Raw genomic sequence first — 18,312 nt, 5'->3', positions numbered from 1 at the left:
AGTTTCATTCATAATTTTAATACGTATGAATTTTCAGTGTTAGAATCTGTCTGAAATAGGAAAATGTCTTGGAATTCATATTATGTACTTTTGAAAAATTGCTTTTTTTAATTTATATTTTGTAATTCTGAAATGTTCAGAAAATGTATGCAGTTGGACTCTACTGAATGCTAAAGATAAAAATTTGGTGTTTAAAATAAAACCTTGCTATATCTTTTAGAGTTTCAATGTCTGAAAAAAACTGTAAATACCTAAATGTGCATTTTCAATGTCTGTCATGGATTCTTTCATATTTATTTGTCACCAATTTTGTTTACTTTCAGTTGCTTTGTATTGATTGATGGAGAGACTTAAATCTTTACATTGTTAAAGAAAACCTTGGTACAATATTTGGTAGAGAATGACTTTTAGAGATAAATTTAGATTGGTCCTCAATAAAGTCAATTTCTCTCTCTCAAAAGAGTAGTTTAAGTAAATTATTGGAACAATATAAAGAAATTTTTGATGGAAAATTAGGAGAGGTAAAAAATTATGAGGTTCAACTTGAACTGAAGCCAAATGTTTCACCAAAATTTTGTAAAGCTAGGTAAGTACCATTTGCATTAAAGGGCTGAATAAATGAAGAAATTGATTGCTTGGAAAAAGAGGGTATAATTGAAAAGGTTGAAACGTTGGAATGGGCAAATCTGGTAGTACGAGTAGTTAAGCCGGACGGCTCTATACGACTGTGTGCCGACCACTCGGTGACAGTAAACCCAAATGTTGTTATGCATCAACACCCTTTGCCGACCATAGAGGAATTTCATGTTTGAGCAGGGAAAGGCATTTTTAAAAAATTAATTTTAAACATGCTTATTTACAAATGAAAGTACACCCAGAGACTCAAAAATTGCTAACAATAAACACACGGAAGGGATTATAAAAGTGTAAGAGATTACTGTTTGGGCTGAATGCAGTGCCGGCATTCTGGCAACGTTATGTAGACGGACTATTCCACGGAAGGAAAGGTGTAAGGTCTTCATGGATGATGCGCAGATAACACGGGCACATTTAAATACTTTAAAAAGTTCTTCGAGAAATGTAAAACTCATGGACTGAAATTAAATTGAGAGAAAAGTAAATTTTTTCGGGATGAGATAAAATTTTTAAGTCATAAAATTGATGCTAATGGTTTACATAAAACTGATGAAAAAATATCACCGATTGCAAAAGCCCCCAAACCCAGAAATGTCCAGGAAATTCAAAGTTTTTTGGGATTGGTTAAATTTTATGGAAAATTTTGCCCTAATTTAGTGACAGTCGCAAAACCCTTATATCGATTAACTAAGAAAAACTCAAAATGTGTTTGGACAAAGGATTGTCAGAAGGCTTTTCTAAACATTAAAAAAGAATTGTGTTCACAAAAAGTTTTGATACATTATGATCCAAAATTGCCCTTAACATTGGCAACTAATGCATCACCAGTGGGGTTAGGTGCGATATTTTCTCACAAACTTCGTGATGTAACAGAAAGGCCAACTAGAACACTGACTGAAATGGAGAAGAAGTATTCTCAGACTGATAAAGAAGCTTTCAATCATTTTGGGAATTAAAAAAATTTTTCTGTATTTAAAAGGCAGGAAATTTACGTATTTAAAAGGCAGGAAATTTACGTTAATTACAGATCATAAACTTCTTGTTGCAATTTTCGGCTCAAAGAAAGGCATGCCAGTTTTGGCAGCAGCAAGACTCCTACATTACGCTTTCGCTTTACAGTCATTCCAATTCGACAGAGGCGTAGCTAGGGTTAGCTAGGGTTTTCAGCACCTGGGGAGAACTGAAGATTTTGCGCCCCTTTCTGTGTGCCAAGAATGGAAAACATTTCACTCTAAAATTTCATAACATCAATTTGGCACCCCCTGAATGCTGCACCTGGGGACAGTTGTCCCCTCTTGTCCCACTAATATCGAATTGCAGTGGCATAGATGTCCCCTCTATGCCACTGCAATTCGATATTATTTCCCGTAAAACAAATGAGCATGGTAATGCTGACTTTCTATCATGATTGCTGACGAACTCAGAACAACTGTCTGTTCAGGATGATGTAACTATTTTTCAATTACAGCAGATAGAAACTCTCCCAATCGCTGCCAAAGATTTGGCTAAAGAAACTGAAATTGATGCTGAACTCAGTCCTCTGCTACGAATACTTCAAAGCTGCAGGGAATTGAAAGGAAGGGAGATAGAGTACAGTTTCCAAGATGGCTGTATAATGTATGGTCAACGTGTTTGTATTCCAAAATTATACTGTGATAATGTTTTGAAGGAATTGCACCACAGACACTTAGGCACTGTAAAGATGAAAGCAATTGCTAGATCTTACATACTTTGGAATGGTATAGATAAAGATATTGAAAATACTTCCAAAAACTGTTCTGAATGTGCAAAACATAAAATAGATCCTCCTAAGGTAAAAGTTCATCATTGGGAGTACCTGAGCGCTCCATTGGAACGTATTCACATCGATTATGCAGGAGCATATGCTTTTTATAATCGTTGATGCTCACTCAAAATGACTAAAAGCCTATCCAATGAAATCAAGCTCGACTGTCAAAACAATAGAATGTTTACGGAACTTTTTTGCACGATTTGGATTACCAATATTTAGTGAGTGATAATGAGCCACAATTCACTTCACATGAGTTTAAGATATTTCTACAGAGTAATGGAGTCAAACGCAAAACTACAGCACCATTTAAACCATTTTAGTAATGGACAGGCTGAACTGTATGTGTTCACAGTAAAACAATCTTTAAGAACAATGCAAAATTATCCAGGAACTTCGAGACAAAAACTCAGTACATTTTTGATGCAATATAGGAAAGCTCCGAATTTAACTATGCAGAGCCCTGCAATGCTGAAGAGGGAAATTCGAGCAAGACTAGATTTATTGAGACCAGATCTCAAAAGGAGGGTGGAAGACAGAGTTCGAAAAGGAACCTACGAGTTTGCAGACTGAGGATTTAGAGTAGGAGATAGAATGGCAGTAAGAAATTATCGCTAAGGTGATAGACGATAGAGATTTGGAACCGTCCAATCCAAGGATAGGCCGCTTCATTACACCATAAATGTAGATGATCAGCTATGGCGACAACATGTTAATCAGATGCGTGAGGGAGGAACCGTAACAGATGAGGGTTTCATACGTCCACCTCCAGCTCTCATGATTTTCAAAGAGCCTGATAACAGTAGAGTTGCAGAACCATCCAAAGATAATAGCCACCAGGCAGATGAGTCTGTGTCCTCCTATGAGCCCAAGGTTGTACGAGATGTTCCATCCACCGGACCTGCTGCTGATATAACCAGGTTACCAAAGAAACGTGCTGTGCCACAACCTTTGCATCGGTCCAGTAGAATTCGACATCCCCCAGATAGACTGCAGTTATGATAAACCGGGAGGAATGTGGTATATTGAGAACTATCGATGTCGTATATCATAATTGGATTTAAAGCTGGCTCAGCACCAATCATCGAAGCGGGCACAGTAATAAGAAAATAACTGGAATGCGAGTAGTTGTACATATAAGTGTGTATGCGAGTGATGATATATTTTGTTCATATAAAAAAGTAGCATGTAGAGTAAAAGAGTGTATGTTATGAAATAATTACTCACGAAAAGATACACAGTAGATGGTATGACATGACATGAGCATTTAATTTGGATCATTTTGTTTTCAATTTTTATAATATAACCTACATGTTATTATATGTCTTATTTTTTTATGAAACCATCTGTATTTTGTAAATATATTTTGAAGAGAAAGTGGTTAAAATTTTCCCATATTGTTTTATTCCTAATGTGTGTTGACTTTGTATATCCTAAGTGAAGTATCTATGATGGGCAGAGCATAACAATAATAGTAGAGATTTGCACCATAAAATCAAGCAGCCAAACAGTTATCAGAATTTGAGAATTATATTTGCATTTTCAGTGCTTGAGATTGCCAGTTATAAGAAGAGGTATGTTTTTGAGTAGAATATATATATATATATATATATATAATATATATATATAATATATATATATATATATATATATATATATATAATATATATATATATATATAATTTATTTACTAAATAATATTGATTAATTGATTATATTATCTCCAAAGTTTAATTAAAGTAGAATTATCTTAAAAGAGTGAATTCATACTAGTAAGTTATATTTTGAAAGATGTGTTGAAGTAACTTGAAAGTAAAATGTTAATAATGTTTTAACGGGGACTGGAATTAAATCATCATGAAGAACAGAATTTCAATTGTAAAAGGAATAAATTAAAGGCAAGAATTAAATTAAATGCATGTAATCATTGTAATTAATCGGAAATTAGTTGACTTTTCAAGGGGAACAAACCAACTCCCGTTCAATGAACAATAATTAATAAATAAATACGAAGGTGTTTCATCTTTACTCATGTAATAAGGCTAAGCCATACCGGCAATTCAAGTCAGGCCAAATATTTCCGTGAATAGAAGGGATTATGAACCAATGCTGATATTCAAAGAACTTATTCCTATGAAGCATTTTAGCCAATTCAATTTTGAGTGAAAAGCAATTTCTGCTTCGAAAAAACTTGAGTAACTGTCCCCCGACACCCTCGTGTTTATGCATTTGAGTTCAATATTATTTGTACAAATTAAACATTGGAAATTGTCATTATGAAATAGAATTCAAAGTATAAATTTGAAATAAACGTTAGAAGATTAATAAATATAAGATAAATAATGCAAACTTTGTAAAAACAAATCAAAAATAACATAAAAATAAAAAATATAATTAGAAAAGTGAATGTACATAAAGATATAAAGGCCAGAAAAATTATTATTAACTTACTTTGCAGCAATTGCGCAAGTAGTAGTTACTTGTTTTCACACTAAATGAATTTAAGATCATACAACATTATATATATATATATATATATATATGACCAGTGTTAATGAAGTAATTCAAAGCCTTGACTATTCTGCTTGTTAAATTTCCTTCATTTCTGTTTTAACTTTTTGTACTACCTGTTAGTTAATGTATATTGAGAACGAATATATATATATATGGGTGAGTAACAATAAATGCTTTTGATGATGGATGCTGTAAATAGTATACGATTTTGGAACTTTATGCATAGAAATATAGCAGCAATCATGGCTGGTTAAATACTTCTTTATTCTTGACAAACACATTCTTAAAATAATATATGGAGTTTAAAGAGCTGAAAAATAATTATCAAATCATCCTTTAGGTTTATCAGAAATTAAGATGAATTATGACATCAAAGAGATTACCTGCATAGTGATTACTAGGGCTTGAATTTTGATGACATATGCATTTTTTCATTTTTCATTTTTTGAGTATTTTTGTCTTTTAAAAGCACTTTATAAGTTTTTATAGCACTTTTTTTTTTTGTCATTTCAGAGCATTTTTAGCATATTATAGTAATTATACTCAAAATCTTCCTAATGTTCCTAATCTTCCTAAGTTGCTCTTTAAATAATGTTGTTTCATTTCCTATGAGCTCATTTGTGTTACACAGGCATATTCTATCCACAGAAAAGTGATTATGTAACCTGTTAGACCTGTCTCTCATGATAGGCTTTTTCTACAAGATATAAATGTCACTTCTTTGAATTTTTTCATACCTGCATTTCTTAGCCTTGTGCATGTTCAGTTCCATAGGATTACATGCAGAGGGGAAAAAGCTATTCCACAGATGCATTCTCAAAATTACATACTGAGAGCTGTGTGCAATGCATTTTCTTACCTCTAAAAAATCCTTTTTAATTTTTTTTTTTTTTTTTTTTTTGGGAGGGGGCTCAACTGAGACTCATTGGTGATAATTTAGCGAATGTCTTTGAATCTTTCCATTTTTATAAAGGGAACTATTGTATTAAGAGTGCCATGAATGCAAAAGATGTTTCTTTTACCTTGAATATACTGCTGAAATGAACAGGGTATTTTTTTTAATTTAGAATTTTCACTGTATGTGCTTTAAATCTTTTAGTTAGGGGCAAAAACTTTGTTTATATTAAATCATGGAATTTGCTGATGCAATAAAATATGTTGATAAATTAGGTGACGTTTTAAAAAAACGCCAAAGTTTTAAATACTACATTTGTTAAATTCGGCGCTATTTGACTAAACACTGTAGCTTTCAGACTATGCAGAAAATATCTTTCGTGTTGATAGAAGCTGACTCTTTTGAAACTGAAGGAAGGCAATTTACAATAAATGATTTCTCCAAGTATTCTCCATAATTGTAGTAGACATCGAGAAAAGCTTCTCTTGATATAAAAACTTGTATGTGGACAGCAGATGATCTTTTACTTTTGATAACATCAAGAAGATTTAATAATTCAGTGCAGTTGTCATAAATTTGTGTAAAGTTAAAAAAAAATCAAGTGGCAGGTGTGCATAATTGTTCAGGTTTTAATCCATTTATCAGTGTTTGCCCATTGTGTCACTTTTTTATTTTAAAGGGAAATTTTTTCCATTTTAGGTGTTTTTTCCAGCTATTTTTAAGGGCATTTTTAGTGAATTTTTATGTCACCAAAATTCGAGCTTTGGTAATTACATTGCTTGTTTGTTGTTATTACTCAAGTGATTTTTTTCTTTTTAATGAAGTTAAGTTTGAGTGAATTAAACAAAAATTCATCATATGCATCCCTGAATTTGATTGGAAGTTTTACTTGGAAATTTATTGTTTTTGTTTTTACTTTTTCAACAATGAATGATTGTAATCCTACTCATAATCCAGTTATCTATTTTGTAATTTTGGGTAATTTCAAGAATAAACATTTCTTTATTTTCCTTTTTATTTATTTATTCTCATTTATAAAATGTGTTTAAGTAAAGATTACTTTTCTGATGATGTTAATTTTAATTGCATGCGACTTTAGTGCATATTTACTATAAGCATATTTTTCTATAGAGCCTTTTCTATTTATTTGTTTTTGTAACTGTTATCTTTGCTTAAAAGAAAAATTTTATATTTGCAATCATATAATAATTAATAGTTACATTTATAAAATACTTATTACTGAAATTTCCTTTGTTTGCAGGTAAATTATACTATGTAAATCAAGTTAAATGTGGAGTTTTCAGATGTTCTCTTTGCTCCTATGTTGCAGAAGAAAACTATGACTTTCAAGAACATTTGTTAGTTCACAAAAAATCATCTCCTTTTATGTGTGAAATTTGTAAAAAACCTTTTGCTCGAAAAGACTGTCTTAAAAACCATTTAATGATACATTTTGGTCAGCGACGTTTTATTTGTGAAATGTGTAAAAAAGCTTTTAAGCAAAAAACTTCTTTATATGCTCATTTAAGGATTCATTCTGGAAAGCGGCCTTATATATGTGAGGTGTGTAAGAAAAGTTTTATTCAGATGCGAGATTTGAAGCGTCATTTAAGAGTTCATTCTGGAGAACGGCCTTACATTTGTGAAGTGTGTAACAAAGCATTTAATCAAAAGGCAAACTTATGCACTCATTTAAAGCTTCATACATGTAAATAACTATATCAGTGTTTTGATTGTGGTAAAATGTGTACACCATGCAGTTTCTATACATGAAAAATTTTTTTTAATTGTATATATTCATTATACACCATGCCCATGGAAGTTCTTATGCAGCCTTTATTTTTACAACTGTTAGTCATAGACATACACTTCCTGTTATAAAAGTGTTTTAAGTGACAAAAAAAATTCATGTTTTGGCAATTTTAAGTTCTTAAAAAAGTGTATTTTGTAAAAGTTATAGTACAGTAAGACCCTGCTTAACGCTGTTTCATTTAGTGCTCTTTTATTTCAACCCGGGGATTCCACGAAATCGCTCGCAGCATACGGGGATTCCCCGAAATATTATGCAGCGATAGGTTTCAAATACACATCCGAAAGAGTGTACTTGTATTTCTTGTTTGGTGCGGTATTGTACAGACATATTTTGAAGGGGTAAATGTGGAAGATGTTGAAGAAATAATTCAAGAAGCAGCGGCTAGTCTTTCTAATGATGAGCTCAAGGAATTAACTGAACAAGAAGAAAACAAAAATGTTGACAGCAGTGATTCAGAAGAAGAGCAAAAAGAACTTTCGATGGCGTTTGTAAAAAGGAGTTTGTCTACCATAACTGAAATAATGGATCAATTCATTGAAAATGATCCGAATTTTGACAGGAGCTCAAAAGTAAGGCGTGGTGTTAGAGATGCTCTATCTGTTTATGAAGAACTTTTAAGAGAACAACGCAAAAGAAAAAGGCAAACAACATTAGATGCTTTTGTCACAAAAAGGCAGAACACTGAAAATGCGGAAGGCTAACTAAATATGACTGACTGAGAATTTTATTTGTTTTTTTTTTAAGAATATTCGTTTTGTTATTTATATTTTGTTTTTATTTTTGCAAGAAATAATAATGTGGTATTAATTTGGGCTTTAAGAAATAAATGTTTGGTTTTATTTTTATTAAAAAAACATACTTTTTAAATTTAATACCTAACCAATTTCCTAGCCATCTTCCCCTAACCCCAATATTTACATGTAAAGATAGCCTCGTTTAGCGCTGTTTCGCATTACGCTCTACTTTGATGGAACGTATCCCCCGCGTTAAGCGGGGTCTTACTGTATCTAACTTTTTATCATTTGTCATTTTCTATAGTTATGTGTAATAAACATAATGCTCATTGTAAAAAATAAAACACAAAACATTTGACTTCCATGTAACAAAAATTGATTAAGGTATTTAATTTCAAAATGTGAGATTTTTTATTCTTTCCTTTTGCATGGAGGAGTCAATTAAAAATTAATTTAGAATAATTGGAGGAGGAGGTTTCCTCTCTTTAATGTCATTTAATTATATTCTTTTCTGATTTGCTAGCGTTTAAATTTTTTTTAAGTTTATAATTCTGTTACTAATGATTTGTCAGAAGAATTTTTGTGCAAGTAATTAATTCACAAGCTTTCATATGCTAAAAATACTTCATTAAAATTTTCATGCACTTTTATTACTTTAAAATCATAATTCAATAATCATAAAATTAATTAAACTGGCAATTTAAAAAAAAATTTGCTTATACAAATAGTGTTATGAGTTGGCTATGTGCCAATAATGAAACCTACCATTGTTTCCTAGAACATGAATTTTATAAGATTTTGGGTATAAAATCTCCTTTTTGAACAAAATATGTATGCATATATATATATATATATATATATATATTGGTCCATGCTTTTAATGACAGTGTGCATAGCACTTAATAAATTCATATTAAAAATTTGTTTTTAAACTACTATTTCATATATATTTATGAAAAACTGTAAACATTCTTTTCAATTTATGTATAACTCTTAAAAATGTAATTAAAGGTCAAAATTAAATATTTTTTTCAGTTTCTGCCATGTGGGAGTTAAAATTTTTGATGTGCGGTTTTTTTAATGAGAATAAACTTTTATTAAATATAACTGCAGGTGCCAAGAAGCTGTATAAAAGGTTATATTTCTTAATTTTTACAAATAGATTTTTTAAATTTAAAAATACTAAACTCTGTATCCTTGCATCATTTCAAATATTTTTGCAGCTGGAATTGCATGTCTAAGACCAATGCTTATGAAAATAAAAACTTTAGTGGACACTACGAATATTAAAAAGTTTTACAATGTATTTTGTAAATCACAGATAAAAACATATTTTGAGATGAAAGTTATCAGTATATCATATGTATAAGTTATCAGTATATCATATGTATAAGTTATCAGTATATCATATGATTTAAAAATTATTTTTATGTTTTTATAGAAAGATCTCTATTAATTCCTTAATGGAATTTCGGGGTGTATGTTACAGGAACTTGAGAAATGTCTTCTTATAAATCAGAATTTTCTTTAGAAGTACCAGATTGTGGATCCTTTTGTATTTGTTGCTGAGTCTGTTTTCTTTTATAAGTTTTGTAGGCAATGAACATGTGACCTGGTGATGTAATAATATTATATTTTTTGTCAAGTCTGTTTTATCTGTGAAATAGGGCTACTAAATCTATTACTTGATTTTTTCTTAAATTTTTATAAACTCATTTTTATTTTTGTTACATGTTTTGAATGGAAAATGTTGGAAACTTTCTGCTGTTGTAGAGATCAGTAATCTTTTGGTAACCAGGCAACATCATTCTGAAAATATATGTTACTCTTTAGGCAAAGAAAAGTATACGTTTATATACAAATATATATATATATTAAAACAGTGCTGTGTGCGTACTAGTATGCAGAAGTTACATTGCAAAATCATTCAGCATGCCAGCCTAAGTTTACTATAATTTTTATGCACAACACATTAATTTGATTTTGTGTTACCAGCTAGATTACTTAGTATTTCAGCTTAGTCTTGTTATGTTTCCAGTGAACTAAATGAGTAGTTAATTCTTTGTTGGTTAAAATAATTTTAATGTAAACAGGAACAAATACGAAAACTGTGTTGCAAAGTTTAACTTCTTAGTACATTGTGTTGAAATTTTATGATAATTCAGTATTTTTTAAGTGCAGTACTGTAAAGTACAAATCCATTAAATAATTGTAGCATTAGGCAATTTATTAAAATTATAAAATGTATAATCATTGGTTTTTATTAGTAAGACTGTAATTCTTAACCACTGTCATGTTTGAGAAATTTTATTTATCTATAAGTTAACTCAGAATCTAAAAGCAGAATATTATATAAAACTGCATTTTGCTTTTAAAATAGCAAAATACAGTTTTTTTTTTTTTTTTTTTTTTTACACATGACTAAATTTTTTCTTTCTTTCTCTCTCTCTCTGTGTTTATATTTAATAAATTCTCAGGTTTCAGGTCTTGTTATCTCATTTCACGCTCACTGAAAAATTTTGTTTTGTCATGATGATGAAACATAAGTAGCTTTAGATGAATTATTGCTTCTATTTAATTAAAAATTCAGTGTTTATTCAGAAACCTGGCTCTGTTGATAATTCTTAGACTGTTTCTTGAAAAAGATTAAATTTTCAACAATTTCTTATTCTTATTTTTATTATGTTTTTTTAATTGAGTTGTTTGATTGTTGTGTTAGTTTTTAATGTATATGCTACCTTTTACACTGTTAACCACCTATTTTATTTTAATTATTATTTCTTGATTATTTAATTAATTTTGCAACATGCTGCATTAATTTTTTCATTTATAATTTTAATTTAAAATTTCTAAGCTTTTATTTCTTTCTCTCTCTCTCTATATATATATAGTTCATGGACTGCGACACTGGCACAACTTAAAAAATACAAATTCTGAGTTATGACCATTCCCAAGATTGTAAAATTGTTTTCTTTGCTGCAGCAGCACTGGTATATATTTAATTCAGAACTACACTAACAGAAATCAGTAGTGTCTTTGTTGTATTCCTTAGTTTCTCATGTACATTGGTTGCAATACTGAATTGCATTCGAAATCCAATGAAATAGGTAAACACATTCATTTCAAAATTTCCTTTTTTTAAGATGTGCCAATATTGCAGCCTATGGGCAATATATAACTGATTTAGTATATAACATATCCATTCCATAATTATTTGAACATTTGCTCCATTGTTGCCATTAATAAGAAATTTCTCTAATGCTGTATTTTAAGTTTGTCAATAAAGAAGGTATGTTTTTATTAATTTAAAATTTATTTCCAAATTAATAAAAACTTCAAAGCTTTACTAAAATTATTTGTTTTACTATCTCCATACAGGGTATACTGGAAAGACTTGGGAAATGAATTCTGATGTTGGCTTTGTCATAGATCAATGGTTCCAGTTGAAGAAACCAAAGAAAATTTCTTTTAAGTGGGAATATACATTTTAGAGATTTCTATTACTTTTGTCAAGTATAATGATGTCTCAACTCCACAAACAGCATCTTAATTCTTTACTAAAATGGTTCTATTATGGCTTTATACATGAGAGTAGCCTAATGTTTATATAGTGTATAAGAAAGCATTTAATATGGATGGCAATCTGAACAATAATTTAAAGCTTCACACTGATAAATATAAGTATATGCCATTTCTGTATGTATGGCTGGATGTACAGAATGCATGCAGAAATGTCTTTGTACGTATCATATGGCTCATCAGTACTGATTTTAATATGAAAATTCATATTTCCATAAGATTAAGAAAACTCATCATATGTATTGCAGTTCTCGATTAATATACACTAATGTTTGTGAAAAATGAGGAATTGTCAGAACTGAAGCGCTATGCTGAGCGATGAGAGCCTGTATACGTTGTGGTATTGGGTCTCATAGGTTCTGAATGTAATCCTGAGGAATGGCATTCCATATGGCTTCAACTTGACACCAAAGTCCAGTCTTAGTATATGCCCTATCAGCTGTATGAGCGAGTTGCCAACCAATGAAATCCCAGACATGTTCAATGTGCGGCATATCCGGAGAAGAAGGTGGACTTGTGCTCTAAAGAAGGCTTGTGCAGTCTGAGAAACATTGTGCATGGGCATTATCCTGCTCAAATACAGTGCCCAGAATATGTCGAAGAATAGGGAAGACTTGTGGCTCCACAACTTCCCTTATGTAGCGATCACTGTTGAGATTGCCCGCAATCTGCACCAAATGGGATCGACAATTATACCTAATAGCTCCCTACACCATGATTCCTGGCAGTTGTGCAGTATGATGGTGGTTTGTCTGTGATTCAGCGACAGTGGAATCCTACATAGAGGAGCCCTTGCATGCAGTTCATGCTGCAGCAGATGGCGACGAACTGCGAAGCTAGACAACAAAACACCTGTAGCTGTGCTCTAACATTTTGCTAACACATGAGAGGACACTGTATGATCCTTGTGCATTATGCTATGTACTGTTGTGACATTATGCTGCTTGTTGGTTGTGATTGCTCGATACGAAAGTCCACCCTCTTGGATACCACGATGAGGCCTCGTTTGAACTCTGTTAATTGTTGGTATGGCACCTTGTGCTGTTGACGAAGCATATTGATCTCTAATTAAACATTCATCACAGACAGAAGATGATAAACAGATTTCAATTCAACTTTACAGTCCTTTATATACATGGAACACGGGGCCGTCTCTCATCCCACGTATACTTAATCACTTTGTAATTCTAATCATTTGTATGTCTTACTCACTTTACATTTCCTTTAAGTTTGATTCAATTTGCATAATTCCATCATGGTGTTGGAATTTTCACAAACATGAGTGTATTTTATGATGAATGTTTTTAATGAGTTTTAATTTCTTTTCTATGATTTTAAATTTTAAGTGAATACAGCAAGTTCTCAGTTAATTTATACATTTACTCGTAGCTGTATTGATTTCACTGCAAAAGACCATAAAGTTTGGTTCAGTTTGCATAATTCCTCATGGTGTTTGAATTTTCACAAACATTAGTGTATTTTATGATGAATGTTTTTAATGGGCTTGAATTTCTGTTCTGTGATTTAAATTTTTTGTTTAAGTGAATACAGCAAGTTATCGGTTCATTTATACATTCACTCATAGCTGTATTGATTTCACTGCAAAAGACCATAAAGAGTCCAAAGGTCAGGTTTGAAAGGAAGTTTTCAGATTTAGTTTTTTCCCTTAATTTACTGGAAAATGTGACCTTCAAAACAATCTGATTTGCAAGGAGAAACTTTTTGTTCGCTATGTTTTCAACCAAACCTTTTTCCAAAGGAATCATTTTAACAGTTAGATAAATTTTCATGTTGAAGAACAAGTTTCTGAAAATGAAGTACAGTACAAAGTCCGTAATTCAGACGTCCATTATCCGGAATGATCTATAATCCGGACCTCAAAGCCACAAATGCATTTGCAAGCGTTTACCCATGCGCGCTTCCGATAGAAAGGGACGGAGAGGTTATTGAAAACTAAAAAATTTCGATTGACAAGTTAGTCGGTGTTCTTGACACAGCAATTAAAGGACTTGAACAGTGGAACTTTGTAACTGAACAAGAAATTATGTCTGTTTATAGAATTAAAGAGAAAGTATTAGCACAAAAACAAAGCAGCTTATACAACTTACATTGAAAGAAATGTTTAATAAGGTAAACAAATAAATATTAAGCCTTTTTTTTTTTTTTTTTTTTTTTGTAAATTTTGATACCCTTTAGATCATAATTGCTCTTTATTTCATAAATTACGGTTTCATATTTTTAATTATGTAATTTCTGCATGCCATCTTACCACATTTAAATTGATGATCTATAATCCGAAAAAATCCCTAATCCGGAATCGCCGAAGTCCCGACGAGTCCGGATTAAAGACTTTTTACTGTATGTAAGACTGGTATTTTATCCTGGGAACCTTTGTGGTATATGCAGGGCTTATTGAAACTACTAATTGAATTTAAATTCAACCACTATACTGTACTCGTTACTGGCCAGAAGATCCATTAACCTCGCCAACAAATTAAAAACTTTATTAATGAAACAACTTGTTACAACAAAAATATAATAATACATAATTTTAATTAATTAAAAATAACACACTCCTAACTTAGGAAAAATGGAACACTTTTCTTCATATTCAATAATACCAATTATAACAATTGACATCTTTGTTGTAAATAAGATTATTTGTGCAACAATATACAATCTCAAATAAATTTTTATAATATACAGAGATTATCTAACAAAATGAATAACTTTTTCAATTTGTTTTTAACGTATTTTTACAGATAAATATATACAATAGTCAATAAGATTTCATAATCCAAGATTGTCCACCATTCATTTTTCTTTCTTTTCCTGCCTCTTCTTTTTTGGGAGCATTACCCATAATCAGTTCTTATTATGAGATCCATTTGTCTTCTAAAACAAGAAAATTTTTATTTAAGTTTGAATGCTTAGTTTCTAAAGCTAATTTATATTTGTTATTTGCTTGTACCCAATTAATGCATTCAAGTTCATTTTTGTATTCCCAATGATTATGTTCTTTTTTCGAACATTTCCCACATATTAATTCCTTATCACATTTATTTTGAAAATGGCCAAACTCTTGACATTTAAAACATTTTACAACATTTAGATACACTTTTTTTACTGTGATTCTATACCATTTCAAATTAATTTTATTTTGGTTTATAATCGGACCAAACTTATCTGATTGAATATTTGCTACCCAATGTACTTTTTGATTTTTAGCTTTTATTTTGAACAAAAGTTCAATTCCTCCATTTTCTAATATTTGATTTTGTCTTTTAATTGCTTCCAAAATTTCATCTTTATCCAGTTCTTCATCCACGTTGTATAATTTTAGGTTGTTTCTTTTTAGGAGCTTTTACTCTCAAAAGAGAATTCGTTTTTATTTCTCGTTCTAGTGAAACAATATCTTCTTTCTTCAAACATTGTACAGCCAATCCTCCATTATTCACTTTTCTGACATTTTTAATGCCAATCTTCAACTCAACTGGGTCAATCACTTTAACCACTTTTGATTTGACTTCTTCAGAAGAAGTCCCCTTTTTACTTGGATATAGTAGAACCATATGTTCTTCTATTTTCTTTTTTTTTTTTTTTTTTGATACATTTTCTTATCACTTATTTTCTGCTCATTTAGAACTTCAGCAAAAGTTCTTTCATGTTGTGGTTTCTTATCTAATATTTCTAGTTTTCCTTTTGAATTTTCAATCTCCATTGCTTGGGATACCAAATAACTAAAAACAACACTTCTTGTGTGTTAAAAACTTTCTTTCTTATTGCAATTGTAATTCTACTTGCATCTTCCAAACAAGTCTCAAATAGCCCTCAGACCACGACAAGGTACCAAACTCCGGGAAGTATTACTATTGACTATCAAATATTAAGTATAAATATACTTTTCAATAATAAACGCTTTTTCAATTCAATCAAAGTGAGCCAATAATTTCCTCTGAGGGGTACTGTATATAAGAAAGATTGTATTCAATAAAGGCAATCTTAGGAATCATTTAAGGGTTCATTCTGGGAAACTATCTTAAATTTGTGAGTCATTAGGCAAAACTCTTTCTAATCTTATACACCAATTTAATCATTCATATTCATGAATATCCATAGTATTCTACTCCTACCAAGAAGTATAAATATAAAACCGAAAATGAAAGTGCATCATGTAGTACTGAATGAATTCATATGCATGATATTTTTCATGAATATTATTGAATTAATTAAATTAAAGAAAAAAATTATAAAATGTAGAAAAAATTTATTTACGATGTTTTTAATTACTTTATGTTTCAGAATTAGATTCAAGAATGATGTTTTTATTTGAACTGATTTTGTAGTGTAAGAAATTGTTCATCATGTAGAGTATATGCATCTGAACATTTTAGTAACACAGATTAAAGAAATTCTTTTAAAATCACATGTTGTACTTTAGAAATTTATGAAAGGTTGTAAAATTCTGTTATTGGTATCATATAGAGAGAATAAGTATTTTCATGATAAGAATTTAAAGTAATTGGTGTAAGCAATTTATTGTTAATAATCATGCTAGATCCTGGTTGCCAGGAACTCAAATTATTATGTAGAACAGGTAACCATTTTCTTCTTTTCCAATATAGGTTGAACAATTTTAGGTGGAGAATATAGGTATCTGCTTTGTATATAGTTCACAGTGATTGATCTGTAGCTTCATACTGTATGTAAACATGATATTTTAATAATATGAAATTTGTATATGTTTTGGCAATGGGAAACATGGATGCTAATTTTTTTTCTGTTTTCTAGATTGTAGAACTCATTTCAATATTCCAATTTTTAAAGCAGTTTTGTATCAGTGAACGAACAAAAATAAATTTCATTTGTTTATATCATTATGTACTTTGGTTGCTAATTCATTACTGTAAGTTAGCATTTTTTGAGAAATTAATGAAAGGAATCTGATGAATTAATATAAACAATGTCATATGAATTCTATGCAGATTTGTCTTCTTAAACTTATTTCTTATTTAAAAATTATAATTATAAAATTAAAATTATAACTTCTTAAATTTTTAGAAAGAAATTTTCTGATATTTCATAATCAATGTTTATATTATATGAAACATTTTCAATGCTAGGGAAGTTTGTTCTAAAAGATGTTGCTCTTTTTGCTAGATGTAATATCTCCACCATGACTGGCTATATATACACTCTTTTGCAAAAAAAATTGAAGCACCATGAAGAAAGTGGTTGTTTTTGATAAAATTGAATATGTGTATAACTCATAATAAAATGATTAAGTAAGTTCCAGGCTTCCGTGCCTTGCAAGACTGAACCGCACTACAGGTCCACTTTCCCTTCAGAACAAGGCGCGGAGGTTCAACCTCCACTCTTGCCCCTCGGAAAGAGCAGCACACCGCCTGGCATTCATCAGATGGCACTGGTTGTTAATTTGTTACCTACCAATCACTCGGACTGCCCGTAACAGTGGGACATTACCCAGCCTACCCGGGGACACTACCCCCGGGCTACTAGAACCACGCCACGCTAAGACGTGCCAGACCTGGATGCTGGCCAATAAGTGACCTTTCCCAGAGCCTTTAGAACCACCGAGTTCATAAATTTTATCCCCCATGGGCAAGACTGCCTAGGTACAGATCCTAGCCAGTAATTTCGCAGAATTCTCTACGTCGACATCCGGGGGGAATAAAATGATTAAAAAATCAATGTCATAGTACTTGTTCAGGGCTCACAATCACCCATTGACTCTTCAAATTAGTAGTTGGTCTAACCGCCCCTGGCTGCAATGCATACTTGAATTCATCAAGGCGAGGAGTGGTAGAGGTTCCTAATGTCATCCTGCGACATATTCTGCCAGGCATTCATCAGTTTTCCCTCCAGATCTGCGATATTTTCTGGTGTCTGAATCTGGCAGCCTACTGTGTACCAGACATGCTCAATTGGTGAAAGGTTTGGTAAACTTGCTGGCCAAGGAAGAGTATCAACTGCACGGAGATAGTCCAGAAATATGCTAGCGGTATGTGGCCTGGCATTATCTTGTTGGAAAATGGCCCCAAGATGACGTGCCATGAAGGGTAATGCAACCGGCCGTAGGATGGTATCAAATATCATTATAACTAAAGATGACCTGCTGTCATAAGAAATAGCACCCCACACCAGGGGTTATGGCTGTATGCCTTTGTAAAACAAAGGCTGATTGGGACTGCTGGCTCCATCCTCTCCAGACACGAACACAGTGGTCATCTGCTTCAAAAGGGAAGCTGGATTCATCGCTGAACACTATACAAAGCCAGTCTGATGGCAGCCATGACGATCAACTGCAACACCACTCCAGATGACTCCGTCG

General features: G+C 31.4%; 1 protein-coding gene across 1 annotated transcript in view; it reads left to right on the top strand.

Annotated features, from left to right (window-relative positions):
• Positions 1–18,312, top strand: part of LOC118188774 (uncharacterized) — a 46,320-nt gene that overhangs the window by 4,606 nt on the left and 23,402 nt on the right. The window contains exons 3-4 of the transcript XR_015042066.1: positions 7,096–7,192; positions 11,760–11,853. The gene's annotated coding sequence lies outside the window, so the exon portion shown is untranslated. The remainder of the gene's footprint in view (positions 1–7,095; positions 7,193–11,759; positions 11,854–18,312) is intronic.

Source organism: Stegodyphus dumicola, chromosome 7, assembly GCF_044657685.1.
Source record: "Stegodyphus dumicola isolate Sdum_Otavi_A_Nest chromosome 7, ASM4465768v1".
Lineage (NCBI taxonomy): Eukaryota > Metazoa > Arthropoda > Arachnida > Araneae > Eresidae > Stegodyphus > Stegodyphus dumicola.
The sequence above is the reverse complement of the archived record's forward strand: the minus strand, read 5'-3'. Positions and strand labels throughout refer to the sequence as shown.